General features: G+C 45.5%; 1 long non-coding RNA gene across 1 annotated transcript in view; it reads left to right on the top strand.

Moving 5' to 3' along the window:
* The window catches only part of LOC116834235 (uncharacterized), a 113,597-nt gene extending 99,421 nt beyond the window's left edge, over positions 1-14,176 (top strand). The window contains exon 3 of the long non-coding RNA XR_012656335.1: positions 14,009-14,176. This is a non-coding gene — a long non-coding RNA (uncharacterized LOC116834235). The remainder of the gene's footprint in view (positions 1-14,008) is intronic.
* Positions 14,177-14,673: the final 497 nt, after the last annotated feature.

Genomic DNA, 14,673 nt, shown 5'->3' with positions numbered 1-14,673 from the left:
TGTACCCCCGGAAGACTTCTGTGTAACCTCTGCTCTAGGCCTTTTAAAATTCTATTTTTAATTATCATTTCAACCAATTTCCTTGGCACTGAAAACAGCTCAGTCGTCTGTAATGACCAGCTTCACCCCACTGCCTCTTTTTAAAGATAGGGTCAACATTTGCTAATGTTTAATCTTCCTTCACACCCAGTGGGCTGAAGTCAGAGACGATGGGTGAGGAGGAGGTTGTCAATTACTCAGATCTGGTCTACACTACAGAGTTAGGTCGACATAAGCTGCCTTGTGTCAACCTAACTATGGAAGCGTCTACACACTTAAATTTGACTCCTGCTGATGTAATAACTCCACCTCCACGAGCAGCGTAGAGTCACAGTCTCTGTACTTAGGTCGACGCAGTGTCAGCATAGACACTGCATTGCTTATGTTGATTTGTTATTGGCTTTCAGGAGCCATCCCACAATGCCCCCACATTGACAGGAGGATCGATACAAGCGCTCCTGCTGAGGATGCACACCACCAACAGAAGAAGCAAAGCACAGACATGCACAAGCGATGTAATTACTGTGTCAGCTGTATGCTGACTTATTTTTGTAGTGTAAACTCATATCCACATAGCGTGTTAAATCTGGATGGAGTCTAAGTTCATGTAGCAATGAATACTGAGGGCTAGTCTACACTGGCAACATTGAAGTGCTGCCGCGACAGCGCTTCAACATGGCTTGTGTGGTCACGGCAGAGCACCGGGAAAAAGCTCTCCCAGTGCGCCCAGCGCTGGTGTACTGTCTACACTGCCGCTTTACAGCACTGAAACTTGCAGCGCTCAGGGGGGTGTTTTTTCACACTCCTAAGCGAGAAAGTTGCAGCACTGTAAAGTGCCAGTGTAGACAAGCCCTGAGTGTGGGATGGGGGGAAGAAGAATAAATTGGTGCAAGTGGCATCTAGGCCTGGTCTCGCTGTACTCTCCCCAGACTCCCAATTTTCCACAGTTACTGCCACTGGTCCAACTCTTCTATAGGTAGCAGCAGTGGGAACACTAGCGTAGATAGCAGCCATTGGTGCCTTGGAATTTTTACCACCTTCCTGCCTGGCTTTGTCTTGGACAGAGTTAGATGAGGAGAAAAATACTGGTGCCTTGTCTACACTGGAGGATCTGCGCCAGAGGGTCCAACAGTGCAGTATTTTGAGGAGAAAGGGCCACTGTAGAGCTAGCCTCGGTCTTGCCTCTCTGCGTGGCCCATCGAACCAGCTCACTCAGGAAACTGCACAATGTGTTGGCTGGGCATGGGAGCCGAGTGGAGAGGCTGGAGGGCGTGTGATAGAGGGGGCAGAGTGCCTGGCATTACGACACTGTTCACGCTGCTTCCTATCTCTGCGTTCTGGGGCCCCATTGCAGAGCCACCCTGCCCTCCCTTCGCTATGTCATTTGGAGGCTGTTGATTTTCTAAGGTGTGAGTTTATGCCAAGGAGTAGCAGCTATCCTGAGAAGAGAGGTCTCTAACCTCGAAACTCTGCGTTGCCAGCTTCTACTGCAGTTGGCGTATAGCCATCCCTGCAGCTGGGCAGTCTCCCCTGTAGGCTATGGTTGAGGCTTGCCTCCCTTCTGTTTGGGAGACCACCAGAGCTGGGGAGGAGGGCTGGTGTCAAAGGGTCCTGCTCCCCACCTGCATGCATCTGTAGCACTGTCTGGGCTCTGGGCAAAATCGTTAAGGGGAGGTCAGGATGTAGGTGATGCGCAAGGGGCTTGTTTCATTGCTGCCTGTCTGGCTACAGCATGGCACATTTTATGGTGTGTGTTTCAGTCTCTGCTGCTCCAGGGTGTCCCACTCAGCTTGTTTCTTCTTGTAGGAAGTAATTAGCTCTGGGCTTGAGAAGTCAATATTGCAATGAAGGTAAATGGGGGGAGAGAAGGGAGGGGCGGGGGAGAGGTTGCCATGTGGCGCTGGAGGGGACACGAGAGACCCCCTGAGAGGCTGGCTAACGTAATCCTCTCAACTAGTTGTAATTACAGCTCTGCCCAGTGAGATGCTCCCCGCAGTCAAGGGGGATGTGCACTCCCCGGGGTGCAAAAGCTGCAGAGAGAGAGACAGCACAAGGGAGCAGAAGCTCTTGGTTGTGCAAATGAGTCCCAAGGGCTCTTAAAGGGATCCCCCCCATGATCTTTAGAAAGACTTTCAAGGCATTTCAATGCCAGATTGGTTATAAGCCAGGTTGGAAATGTCCTGTTGGATTCTAAGGGTGAGATTTTTTCCTAATTCAGTGGGTGCTCAGTGCCCATTAAAACTAATGGGAGGTGGGCATTCATATCCCATGGCTGGTGGCACTCGACCTCTTCTGGGGTGGGATCTAGCCAGGACCCTTCTCCCATCTAGAACTATGGGAAAGGCAAGGTATGGGGGAGTTCTGGTGGTCTGGGGGAACATGACTCCCTGGCTGAGAGGCCAGGCCTTGGGTGGCTCTGCAAATCTCAGGCTAAAGACCTGTTTCCAGTTTTTTAAGCATGTTCTCTGCCCTCTCATAGGGGAGACAGCCTAGCCCTGTGGAAGCACACCCACACAAGCCTGTCGACAGTATTCAGCTGGGTGAAATGCACTTGCAGTCAGCTATTAACTTTTACAACTAGAGCTGGGCTGTCGTCTGACGCTGAGGCCGGTGCACCAGCCAGGAGGTGAGCAAAGAGCCAAGCTAAATGCAAACTCTGCAGCTGAGATTTTCAAAGCCATCCAGGGTGTGACTTCCAATGAGATTTCAGTGCCTAAGAAGCCAGAGTTACTACTGAAGATGGGACTTAGGTCAGATTTTTAAAAGTGTTATCTTATAGGTGCCTTTTCAGTAGTTTCACTGACATCAGTAGAAACACAGGGGAAAATACCCTCCAGTGTTAACCAAATGAGAGATAGGAAGCAAAACGAATATTCTCTTCAGTTTTGTCTAAAGGAAGAACCAAAATTAATGGGGAGTGAAAAACAGGGAAGCAGCCAATGCAGTGGGAATGATTCATACTTCAATTCAGTACATATCCTTTCCCATCTTCCTCCATTTTTCATATTATCATCCCTTTGTTGTTTGTATTATGCTAGCACCTTGAGGCCCCAACTAGGATCAGGGCCCCCTTGTGCTAGGTGCTGTACACACACACAGAGTGGGAGATGAGATAGACAAAAGATGTTATCCCCATTTTACAGATAGGGGAAACTGAGGAACAGTTTGATTAAGTGTCTTTTCTAAAGACAGATGGTCAGTCTGTGGCAGAGTGAGAACTGAACCTAGCTTTCATGAGACCCCAGCTCTTGTTTTCTAAGGATGTGGGGGTATCAGACAAGCTGAAATACTTTGTTTCTGGTATTTTGCTTCTCGGGGCAATGGAGCTATGTCAGCATATGCCAGCTGAGGATGTGCCTGTCCCTGGGTGAAGTCCATAATAAACTGCTCTCTGCACCCCCCACCCATCTCTTGATTGCTTTTTTACAGCTGTGTTGGTCTGATCTGATAGATAACATTTGGAAACCCAACTTGTTGATTTTTTTCCCGTTGCAGAGAGGAGAGTCATGTTCTGGATAGGTCACCTCAGGCCTAGTAGTGAGAGAAGGGAATCATCTGCTCATAGTAAGTTTTACAGAAGAGAATGGAAAAAGAAAGTAGCTAAACAAAACCAGACTGATACCTTCTGAGTGAAAATGCTAATTTAACCATATGATAGCTGTGTGGTAGCTGTTTGTTTTGTGTAGTCTGTGCTGGGAGGTGACGTGTCCTTTGATGCCAAGAATTTTGAACTAAGTTGCATTATGACTTTGGATGTATTTAGTGAAAGAAAAATGAATCTAACCACTGTGGCACACAGTATGCTCAAATCAGAGTTGTTAGCATCTTGTGCAAAAATATTATTTGTAGGATCATGCCTAGAGATCTCAGCTAAGATTGGAGGCTCTGTGCTAGGTGCTGTACAGACAAAGTGTCAGACAGTCCCTGCCCTGAAGACATGGCAATCTAAATAGACAAACAGAAAAGAGAGTAAGAATTAGTACCTGTGTTTTAAGGGAATTGAAAGCCAGAGAGTTTAAAGGTAAAATTTTCAAAAGCACCTGAGTGACGTGCCCAGGGTGGGTCCCACAAGGAGTTTGTGGCAGAGTCAGGAGCTGAGGCCAACTCTGCCCACTCTGTAGCCTAACTACAAGCCTGTCTTTCCTCTGACAAAAATAATCGAGTGTCCAGTTATCTTCCTCCAAGGAGATAATGTAACTGTTAAGTAAGGATCAGTGCAAGCACATTATTTATTTCTGGAATTAGTACTCTTCTGGCTGGCATCGACTGATGTGTGGTTTTGGTTGGTTTTGTTTTTGGTTCTCATTTGTGTTTGTAGTTACACAAAGTATAATAAGCAAATCATCTACAAATGTTACGTGCAATAAAGCAGTGACAAAACCAGTCAGTTTCCTGTCTATCACTCTGAATGCCCTGGTTTAAAGGGGAGGAAACACAGCTTGTTAATAGAGGGCAGTTTCAAAGCTGATGTCAGGAAAGTTCCATCCCTGGAAGTTTTTTGGCTGAGCTACATTTCATTTCTCTCAAACACCATCATCCAGCTGAACGCTCTGGTGCCAAGTATCAGTGACATGGCAGCTCTCAATTGCAGATACCAGCTCCCTTCACATGGGATACTGAAGTATTGTTTCCAGTGCATTTGAAACTTCCTTTTGCACCAGATCCTTTATTTGGTGATCTGAACTATTAAACAGGCTGTGATGGATTCTTCCTTTAATGAGCTGATAATACAAGTTACAGTCAGGGGAAAGTTGTCTCTCCATAAAAAATTCTTCAAAGGAAGGTTACAAGATTACGTCACAAGGTTCGGAACTGAGGCGAGGAACGCACAGAATACACGCAGCAGAAACCCATTTGCTCCTAACGTGCTCCACACAGGGATTGGGGGTGGTGGTGGGGGTAGCGGTGGGGGGAAAGAACACCCAGCTAATCTGCAGAACAGCAGCCTGTCTTAACAGAGCTCATGTTTTAAAGGTCTTAATCTTGGATTCTGACTAGCTTTTCCCCAAAAGTCACAACACTGTGGCTCAGGAATAAGTTGCAGCGCTGCCCCATGATTGCCGGTGAAGATGGCTGTCCCCTCAACAGGCCATTGGTTGTTTGGCATGTATGTGCTGTAGGATGCCATTGCAAAAGACAGCCAGTAGAGACACTTTGAATGTGGGTAGGCAAAACTGACCAGGATTACACAGGGCCAGTTTACACTGGCAGGTAAAAGTCAGCATAGGAAACGGCTATTCTGAGGGAGGGCCTCGACTCATCTGAGACCTGACCACCTGTAACATGGACAGCTGTGGCATCCAGAAGGATCAAGGAGGTCAAGTGTCTCAAAGGATACTGAGTCCCCGAGGGAATACAGCATTGGAATAAGGGAAGGATGGTCCAATAGTTAGTATGCTGGACTGGGACTATTGATGGCTCTGCCATGAACTCCCTATGCGATCTTGAACAACTCAAGAAGGAGAGTTTTCAGAGGGCCTGTAGCAGGGTGGTTACTTGCTCCTGCCCCGTGGGGCTTAAAACAGCCCAGGAGAGGGCTGTGGCTGGGGCAAGAAGGGCTTAAAAGCTGCAGCTCCAAAAGCTGGGCTGATTGGGGAAGTGGCTGCAGCTGGGCCACACCCTAATCAGGCCACAGCTGGCCTGTATAACTAGGCCAGGGAAGCCAGGAGCAAACAGTCTTCCTCTGGCTGTAGAGGGAGAAGGGCCTGGCTGCAGGGAGCTAGACACAGGGCTGGGGAAAGGCAGAAGAGTTGGGGAGCTCCTGCCTGGAAGGCCCCAGGATGCGCCCTTCCATCCCCCGTGATGTTTTAGAGAGGCTTTCAAGGCATTTAGATGCCAGATTGGTTATAAGCGAGGTTGGGAATGTCCTGTTGGATTCTAAGGCTGAGATTTTTTCCTAAATCAGTGGGTGCTCAGTGTCCATTAAAACTAACGGGAGCTGGGCATTCATATCCCATGGCTAATGGCACTCGACCTCTTCTGGGGTGGGATCTAGCCAGAACCCTCCTCCCATCACTGAATAGAATTTTATGTTCTTAAAGAAGTCGCATTCTACCTGATCATGTGAATGAACTAATGAGCATATCAACTGAAGGAATGGAAGTATCAGACAAACAAGAAGCCACCAAAGATGAACGCATTGCATTCAAGAAGTTCATTAACAGAGTTGTGCAAAATTATAACAAGAAACCAAGAAGGATGTAGCTGTAGTGCTTCATAGAAGGCTTGAGTAGCCAACTTTAATTTGTATGATGGTTTTAAAACATGAGTTAAATCTAATAAAATGGTCTTGAAACAGTTTTCAGTTTTTACTGTGGTGCCATACAGCCCACCTTCACCCTCACAGTCTCACCTCTCATCGGCCCTGACACCCTGCCCTGTAAATTCGAACACCCGCCCCCCCTGCCAATTTCAGTTCCTGGGGAAACCACTGTGAGTGGGATTCTGTGGACTGCAATGTGCAGGAGGTCACCGTGATCATCTAGTCTGGTCCCTTCTGACCTTAAAGTCTATGAATCACTTTTGCACCCTTCATCTAAGATAGCAGGTGATGCTGCATCAATTCTATGTGCCATTCCAGGACTCCACAGATACCTCACCAGCCCCAGATGGGGGAGAGAGAAAAGTCCCTTAACTACAAAGTGGGTGGGGGACAGTAACCTGGAGCTGATGGGTCATAGTGACTTTTGGATTCCTTTGTGGAGACTGAAGTAGATTAGAACATTCCAGAACTATGCAACTTCTGGAATTCCAGAATGGTCAGAACAATGGGCACCATTGGGGACAGGAAAGATACAAGTAAATTTCTGTGAGGGACAAACAGCCTGTATTTTGCACTTAAATCTTGTTACAAAACATCGAGAATTTCACTGAATTCTCATCTACCCTGAATGACAGAAATAATAATTTTTTTCTAGGAGGTTTTACTTAGCTTGTTGCTAGAGGTGGGTGGTATCCTTTGTACAAACCTTTTTGATGAAAAATGCAGATTCATCAACACTGAAACCTTTTGTGAATTAGCATTGGTTTCGTTGAATTGTTTTTTTGGGGGGGAGGGGGAGGGCGGGGTGGAAGAACTCCAAAACATTTTGTTTTGACCTTTTCTAAAAGAAATGTGGTTTTTTTTTCCAGTGTGAAAGGGACTTTTCATTTCAAAATGTACTTTATTCTAAAATAAAATTAATCAAACAATTTTAAATGCTCAAAGCTAGACATTTTGGTTCAGTTTTTAAACATTATTTTTGACTTTGATTTGTGAGAAGGTTTAAAAAAAATTTATTTTTGGTTTGCCCCAAATGAATTTTTTTCCAACTTCAGAATTGGTAACAAACCAAAAAGATAATTATTCACACAGATCTAGTCATTACTTCATCCCGTTTTTTTTTAATCTCAACCATGCAAAACCAAACACTGTCATCAAGGATAGGCCCAAAATATAGTGGGGGAAACGAAGTCCAACAAAATTTAATATGAATTAAAACATTTGTGAAATTTAAAATAAAAGAATCTGTGCTGGCCGCTGTTGGAAGACAGGATGCTGGGCTAGATGGCCCACTGGTCTGATCTAGTATGGCTATTCTTATGTAAAGTGTTTAATAAGGTGAAAATCTTGGTCAGTGTATGGATCTTGACCTATCATTTCCTATTGGTTTATTGGTTCTGTTGGTCTGATTTGCATAATCACTGTATGGTTAATGCTAAATAAATGTACAATATGCAAATTCCTATGCTGGGGCTAGCTAATACTAGTGGTCAGCCAATCAGAGTGCAGAAATTTGCATAATCAGGTGGCGATTTGTCTGTAACCATGCAAGTCTATGCTAAAGGGCTACTATTATCCCTGTGTTCTGTTTGGCTCATCTAGCCAGGATTTTTGAACTGTTTCCCAGCAACAAATATGCCTCTGCAGCTTCTAGCTCCCTTCAGCTAAAGCAAGACACCAGTTTTGACATGCAAGAGAAGTGGGGGAAATACCAAACAGCACAGAAAACTGAGGCTGAGAAACTGAAAGGGAAAATGTTCTTAAAAAGTTAAGATTACAGCCCCCTTCCCGTACAACCCTGGCCTGGACTCACTTCCCTCCTCCATGTTTATTCCAGCTCCCTCTTAATCTGATGGGAATTCTCCCATTGACTTTATTACCAGCTCCAGCCTGTTTATATTGGTTGAATCCCAGTCTCTCCCTGTGAAATCCAAAGCTGGTTGAAAAATGGCACAGTAACTTTTTTCCCCTTGTCAAAATTTCTAAAGGTTTGAAGTTTTCCAACCAGCTCTCCAGATTAATTTTGAAACACAGCGGAAACAAACATACTGTAGTGCAGTCTGGGGAGAGGAGCCTGTGGAACTCATTGCCAAAAGACATCCCTGAAGGCAAGAGCTTTGGAAGATTCAGAAAGAAGTTAGACATTCATGTGGATTAAAAATAACCCAAGTTAGAACAGAAATAATTAAAAACAAAACTCATCCTAGAGTTTTGGAGATGGACTTTAGACCCTCATGCTTCAAGTCTTAAGTCAATAATTGGAAGGAATTTTCTCTGGAAGCAGGTTCAGCTGCAGAGTTTCTTCTCTGGTACTGGTCACTGTCAACCAGGATACTGGACAAGATGGGTTCAGTACGACAATTCCGATGAAGGGGTAGAGAAAGGAGGGCAATTATGGGGTGGAGAAAGCAGGGCCCCAAATGGGTTAACTTCTTAAAAGCAAGTCTGTTTTTCTGCAGTTTCGTGGCCCACTCCATTGTCTTTCTTTCTTAGATTCAACATTTGAATATTTGACTTAAAATATCCACTACAACAACTTGAGTTGTTTTCATCAGCTCATTGCTAACCAAGTCCTTCACTAAGGAATCTGTAAGCATTTATCTTCTGTACTTGATAAAAATACCTCAGCCACAGGCTGGAGTATGTTGTTCAGCCCTAGATACAAGTTCCTTGTAAATAGGACACACCCTCCTGCTGTTACCAGAATCAGGACCTGTGCGCACATGATCTCACACCAAGCTGACTTCATGGAGTTATATACCGATTTGTGAGAGGGGAATCCAGCTCCCATCGTGTGGAGTGCTCACTAGTGGTAATTCTAAATACAGTACTGCTTAGTACAGGAACTGCATTTTCCTACCCAGAAGTTGGCTGTGTCTTTCTTTTAGAGAATGAAAATAAAGTGTATGGGATTATTAGCAGCAAGCCTGATGGGCTGTACCTACCCAGAGTCCAGTTTCTGAACCCTTTGTTACACTGGTGAGTAGTTATTCACAGGAGTGTCCTCTCAATTTTCTTTTAAAAAGCCTACTTTGTTTTGAACCTGACAGCGTCCTTCTGTCTCTAACAATGTGGAATGAGCAAAGAAGTCCTCTTAGAGCAGCTTTCTCAGGTTTTAGTTAGCTAACGTGTACAAGGCCTTTTTGCTCTCAAGGGCATAGTGCAGCTTTCTCTTGGAACACATGTGCAGACCTGCTCATAACATGTACAAGTCACCTCAGTGGGTGAAATACAGTCCGGGAATCAGAATTAGTTCTAGTCATTCTGTACCATGGGGCACAAAGACAAACAATTTGCATGGGCCAAGGGGCTCTTAAAACATGATTTGCTTTTTTTTTTTTTTTTTTTAATATTAAACTTCACTCACTGCATAAAGAGGGGCACTACTGGCTTTTGTTCTGCTCCAGCCACTTGGAGGTTTAATTTTCTGTAAGGGGCACAACTTTGGGATGTTTGTACCAAAGAAGTTGGCAAAACATTGGGAACATCTGCTGTGCTCACAGAATGCTACTTTGCCTGGAAGTCCCATGGCAACTTATTGCAGTGACTGACAGCCTCCTATATCCAGGTGTTCCTGCCACTGTACAGTGGAGGGGAGGGAGTGCTCCCACGCACCCTGCACCTGGGATAGCCGTCTTGGGGCCAGGGCAGTCTCAGACTAAACCCTCCTGTTGCCTTCCCAAGACCACTTCTCTCCCTCAGTGTTCAGTAGAACCAGGGCTGTAGCCAGGCAGCAGATGGACACAGTTCTTTGGCTTCCTTCTCTCTTCGAAAGCAAAATCAGAGTTCAGCCCTGCTGTGGATTGAAACACAGCCAAGCCCAGATCTATACCTTTTCTTTTCTGCAAGCTGAGTTGAAGGTCCTTTTAGCAGACTGCTGTACCGCTCTCCCTGTGGACTCCCTCTCCTCCGAGCAGCACAGCCTTGCAAAGCAAGTGATAACCAAATATAGACAAATAAAAACTAACATGGCTTTTTCGAAGGAGCAAATGTTTCCTGGCTCAGCTCACACCCAACAGCCTTCGGCAGATGAATTCCTTCTTATAAATTTTCCCTGAAGGTTAACAGGTGCCAACTGTTTCCTGACCCGGCTGGTCAATGTTTCCTTCTCAGCATGGAGCTCCATGACTTTCTGACCCAGTCATTCTTGGGGCTTGGTTGGGTGATAGATCCAATCACATCTCTTCTAGTGCAGCCTTTTGGTCTGGGATTAACACATACAGGGCAAGGCAAGCATGACTGGGAGCTTTCATTTGACATCAGTGAGATTCCATCAGCACTGCTGCACCTGCCTTTCCCAACAGCTGTTGCTATAGAATATGGTGCTGAAAAGGTGATAGGAGAACCTCCAAGTTACTCCCAGTTCCAGCCTTTCTCCACCTTGGAACCACTGCAAGAAGGGGTTTAGAGATTGGGTTCTGAGCCATGAAAGGCTGAGGCCAGGTCTACACTGCGACTTTAAATCGGTTTAATGGCCGATATACCGATTTAACGCTGTATCCGTTCACACGACGTCGTCATTAATATCGAGTTAAACGGCTCCTTAAACGATTTCGGAATACCTCCCAAACGAGAGAGTAGCGAAATTCGATCGTGATAACTCGGCGATTTAGGGTTTATGTGGGCGGAATCGACGTTATTGGCCTCGCGGGCGGCATCCAGAGTGCGCATGACGCTCTGGACAGCAATCTGACTCGGATTGCAGCGGGCAGGTAAACAGGAAAGCCCCGCGAACTTTTGATTCATTTCTGCTTGCCGGCGTGGAGCTTCTGATCAGCACGGCTGGCGTGCGTCTGAATCGAAAGAGGGCTCCGCATAGACGTATCGGGAGATACTAGGTCTGATCGCTGTATGGGAGACAATTGTTGTATCAGCTCCGTTACAGACCGAATGCCAAGCGTTTGAATAAAACTCAGGATACACAGCACTGCGTGACAAGCGTAACGGAAGCAGAGACTCAATGGACGTCATGAGGGAGGGAGGGTGGACGAGGACTCCGCTATCCACAGTCCCAGCAGTTCTGAATTATTTGCATTCTTGGCTGAGCTCCCATGTCTGTGTTCAACAGTGTCTGGCGTGTTCAGGGACGCTCCTCGTTTATTCCCCCCCACTATGTGAAAAAGGGAAGATTGCTTGTGTGTATTTTGCGCGTTTGCTCATGCACTTGCGAAAGGCGCGCAAGGCGTTGTTTTTTTCTTGCTGCCCTTCAACAAGGGAGGGGTGAGGCTGTACCCAGACCACCCGGGGCAATGTTTTTCTGCCCCATCAGGCCCACTGTGCTCTCAACACCGGAAGTGGGAAACTATGGGAGAGCTGAGGAACAGCTACCCGGTGGCATGCACTGCTCTGAAATCGATGGAGCTTTGGACCATGGACGCAAACAATCGATTTCGGGATCCCACTGTGGACGCGCTAAACCGATTTTATTAGATCTGTTTTGTAATATCGGTTTAAGCTAATTCGAAATAATCGTGCAGTGTAGACATACCCTGAGTCTGGACACTGAGTTTCTCAGTATAGCCATATCTTCTTTAACCTGAGTTGGCTTCTCTGTCCCTGTTGTATAGACTCATGGACTATCAAAGGCTGTCAGAGGCAAAATGAATTCAGGAGAAGAATGTCCACTTAGCATTGTGGCATCACGCCTGCAGTTCCGTTCAGGTGCTTCTCACTCCTATCTCAGTGCTCCCAACATCTAGTTTTTACCACTAACAAGAACTGTATCCACATTCTCACTTTTTCCCGCTTTTATGTTAGCTCATTTCAGTGAACATCAGGGCTATTGAAAGTCAGACAATCAGTAGCACGTGCCTGAGCTAAGCACAGAATGGACAGGAGATGTGAGAGACGACTCGCTGTACAGTGCTGCATTGATGGCTCAACAGGCATCAGTTCTGGTCTGGGCTTCTGAACACGCACTACCCATTGTAATCCTACTAGTATGTATCTTCCAGTTGGATACTGTCCTTTCATTCTGAAGGCTCTCTAAATAAAATGCAAATTGTGTATGGGGATTGCATCCTTGACATGCAGCCAGCTCCAGTGCAAAACATGGTAATTGCTTAACACTGCCTAAGGACTCGAGAATTTAGGGCTGGATGTGAAGAACAGTGCAGCATCCTCTTGAAAGGACAAGGGGATTTAGTTAAACTGAGTGTGCACAATGACTATTTTACCTCTCCTCCTGGAGCTGAAATACTTGCTGGAGCAGTAACAGGCAATGCGTGATTATTGACCTGTCTATGGATTGTTCAGTCAATCATACTTTCCCTTTCCATGCTCTCTCCCACCATCTAAGGCCCTAAAACTGACACAGAACTATGTTTCTTTTGGATGAACATGAGATGTTGGCTTTGTGCTGATGAACGCATACAAAGAGCTGGATCCAGTAGAAATCACAAAATTCTCAGGAAACAGACAATATAATGCATAGCTGCTTCAAAATCACAGAAATGCAGGACTGGAAGGGACCTAGATAGGTCATCTTGTCCAGTGCCCTGCACTGAAGCATGACTAAGTATTGTCTAGAGACCATCCCTGGCAGGTGTTTCTCTTAAAAACCTCCAATGATGGAGATTGCACAAACTGTCTGGGTAATTTGTTCCAGTGATTAACTACCCTTAAATTAGGGAGTTTTCCCTAATGTCTAATCCCTTTGTGCAGTTTAAGACTGTTACCTCTTGTTCTGTCCTCAGTGGTAGAGGAGAAGCATTTATCATTCTCCCCTTTATAACAACATTTTATGTACTTGAAGACCATTGCCGTGTCCCCCTGTCAGTCTTTTCTTCTCCAGACTAAACAAATTAAATTTTGTCAAGCTTTCCTCATAAATCATGTGTTCTAGCCCTTTAATCATTTGTTTTGCTCTCCTCTGGACTTTCTCTAATTTGTCCACTTCTTTCCCAAAGTGTGGTGCCCTGATCTGGACACAGTACTCCAGTTGAGGCCTTATCAGTGCTGAGTGGGAGAATTACTTCTCATGTGTTGCTTACAACACTCCTGCTAATACACCCCTGAATGACATTTGCTTTTTTTTTTTTTTTTTTTTGGCAACAGTATGAGATTGTTGACTCCTATTTATTCTGTGTTCCAGTATAACCCCATTTTGTATGTGTGCAACTAATTATTCCTTCCTAAGCAGAGTACTTTACGTTTGTCCTGATTGAATTTCATCCTATTTACTTCAGAGCCTTTCTCCAATTTGCCAAGATCATCCTGAATGCTAATTCTGTCATCCAAAGCAGCTGCAACCCCTCCCAGCTTGGTGTCATTCACAAACTTTAAGTGTACTCTATATATAATTATCCAAACCATTCATGAAGATATTTAATAGAACCAGACCCAGGACAGAGCCCTGCGGGACCTCACTCGATGTGCCCTTCCAGCTTGACTGTGAACCACGGATAACTATCCTCTGAGTCCATTTTTCCAAACAGTTGTGCACCCACCTTATAGTAGGTTTGTGTAGGCTATATTTCCCTAGTTTGCTTATGAGAAGTTCATGTGAGTCAGTATCAAAAGCCTTGCATGGCCTTCTCGTAAGCATGACTTCAGAGAGAGCAGCACATTAACAAACTCCTCTTTGTGCTCCGCTTTACCAAGATACCATTTTGGTGACATCCGTATGAGAGATGACGTGTTTAAAATGATGGTCAGACCTGCTTTATGCTAAACTGATCATGTTTTTATCTTTTCTTTTTTTGAAAGTTGTCTGCAAATACGAACAAATGACTTCATTTCTCATGTCAGCCCAGTCTGTGTTGTGAAAGTGCCTTGAGTGGAGGAGTACTAAGACCTGAAACTTTGCAGCTCTTGACAAGATCGATCCTGGCTGTGTAAAGGTGAAAGCAGCAAAGAGTCTTGTGGCACCTTGTAGACAAACAGACGTTCTGGAGCATGAGCTTTCGTGGGTGAATACCCACTTCGTCGGATGCATGAGGTAAAGGTGAGGCACGCAAGGTTTGGGGATTGATGGGAAGCTTAAGTTAATATATTGAGCTAGATAAGACTGCAGCCCTGTAAGTGCGAGTGAGTGTGCTGTGATTTCTGGAGGGATGTTTGTTTGTGTTTTAATACAGTCAGGTTAATTTCTTTTGTGCTATCAGTGTGGTTGAATGGAAGGTGCTTTGTTGCTTCTGCTGCTGCAGAAAAGGGTGTATATTAACACACTTCGCAGCTGAAAAATTAAGGGTTCTTCTTCGAGTGGTTGCTCATATGCATTCCATTTAGGTGTGCGCGCCGCGTGCACAGCCGTCGGAGAAACTTTTTACCCTAGCAACACTCGGCGGGTCGGCTGGGCGCCCCCTGGAGTGGCGCCACCACGGCGCCGCATAAATACCCCAGCCGACCCGGCCACCCTTCAGTTCCTTCTT

The sequence above is a fragment of the Chelonoidis abingdonii genome, chromosome 7 (genome assembly GCF_003597395.2).
Source record: "Chelonoidis abingdonii isolate Lonesome George chromosome 7, CheloAbing_2.0, whole genome shotgun sequence".
NCBI classification, from domain to species: Eukaryota; Metazoa; Chordata; order Testudines; family Testudinidae; genus Chelonoidis; species Chelonoidis abingdonii.
This window is presented reverse-complemented; position numbering and strand designations above follow the sequence as displayed.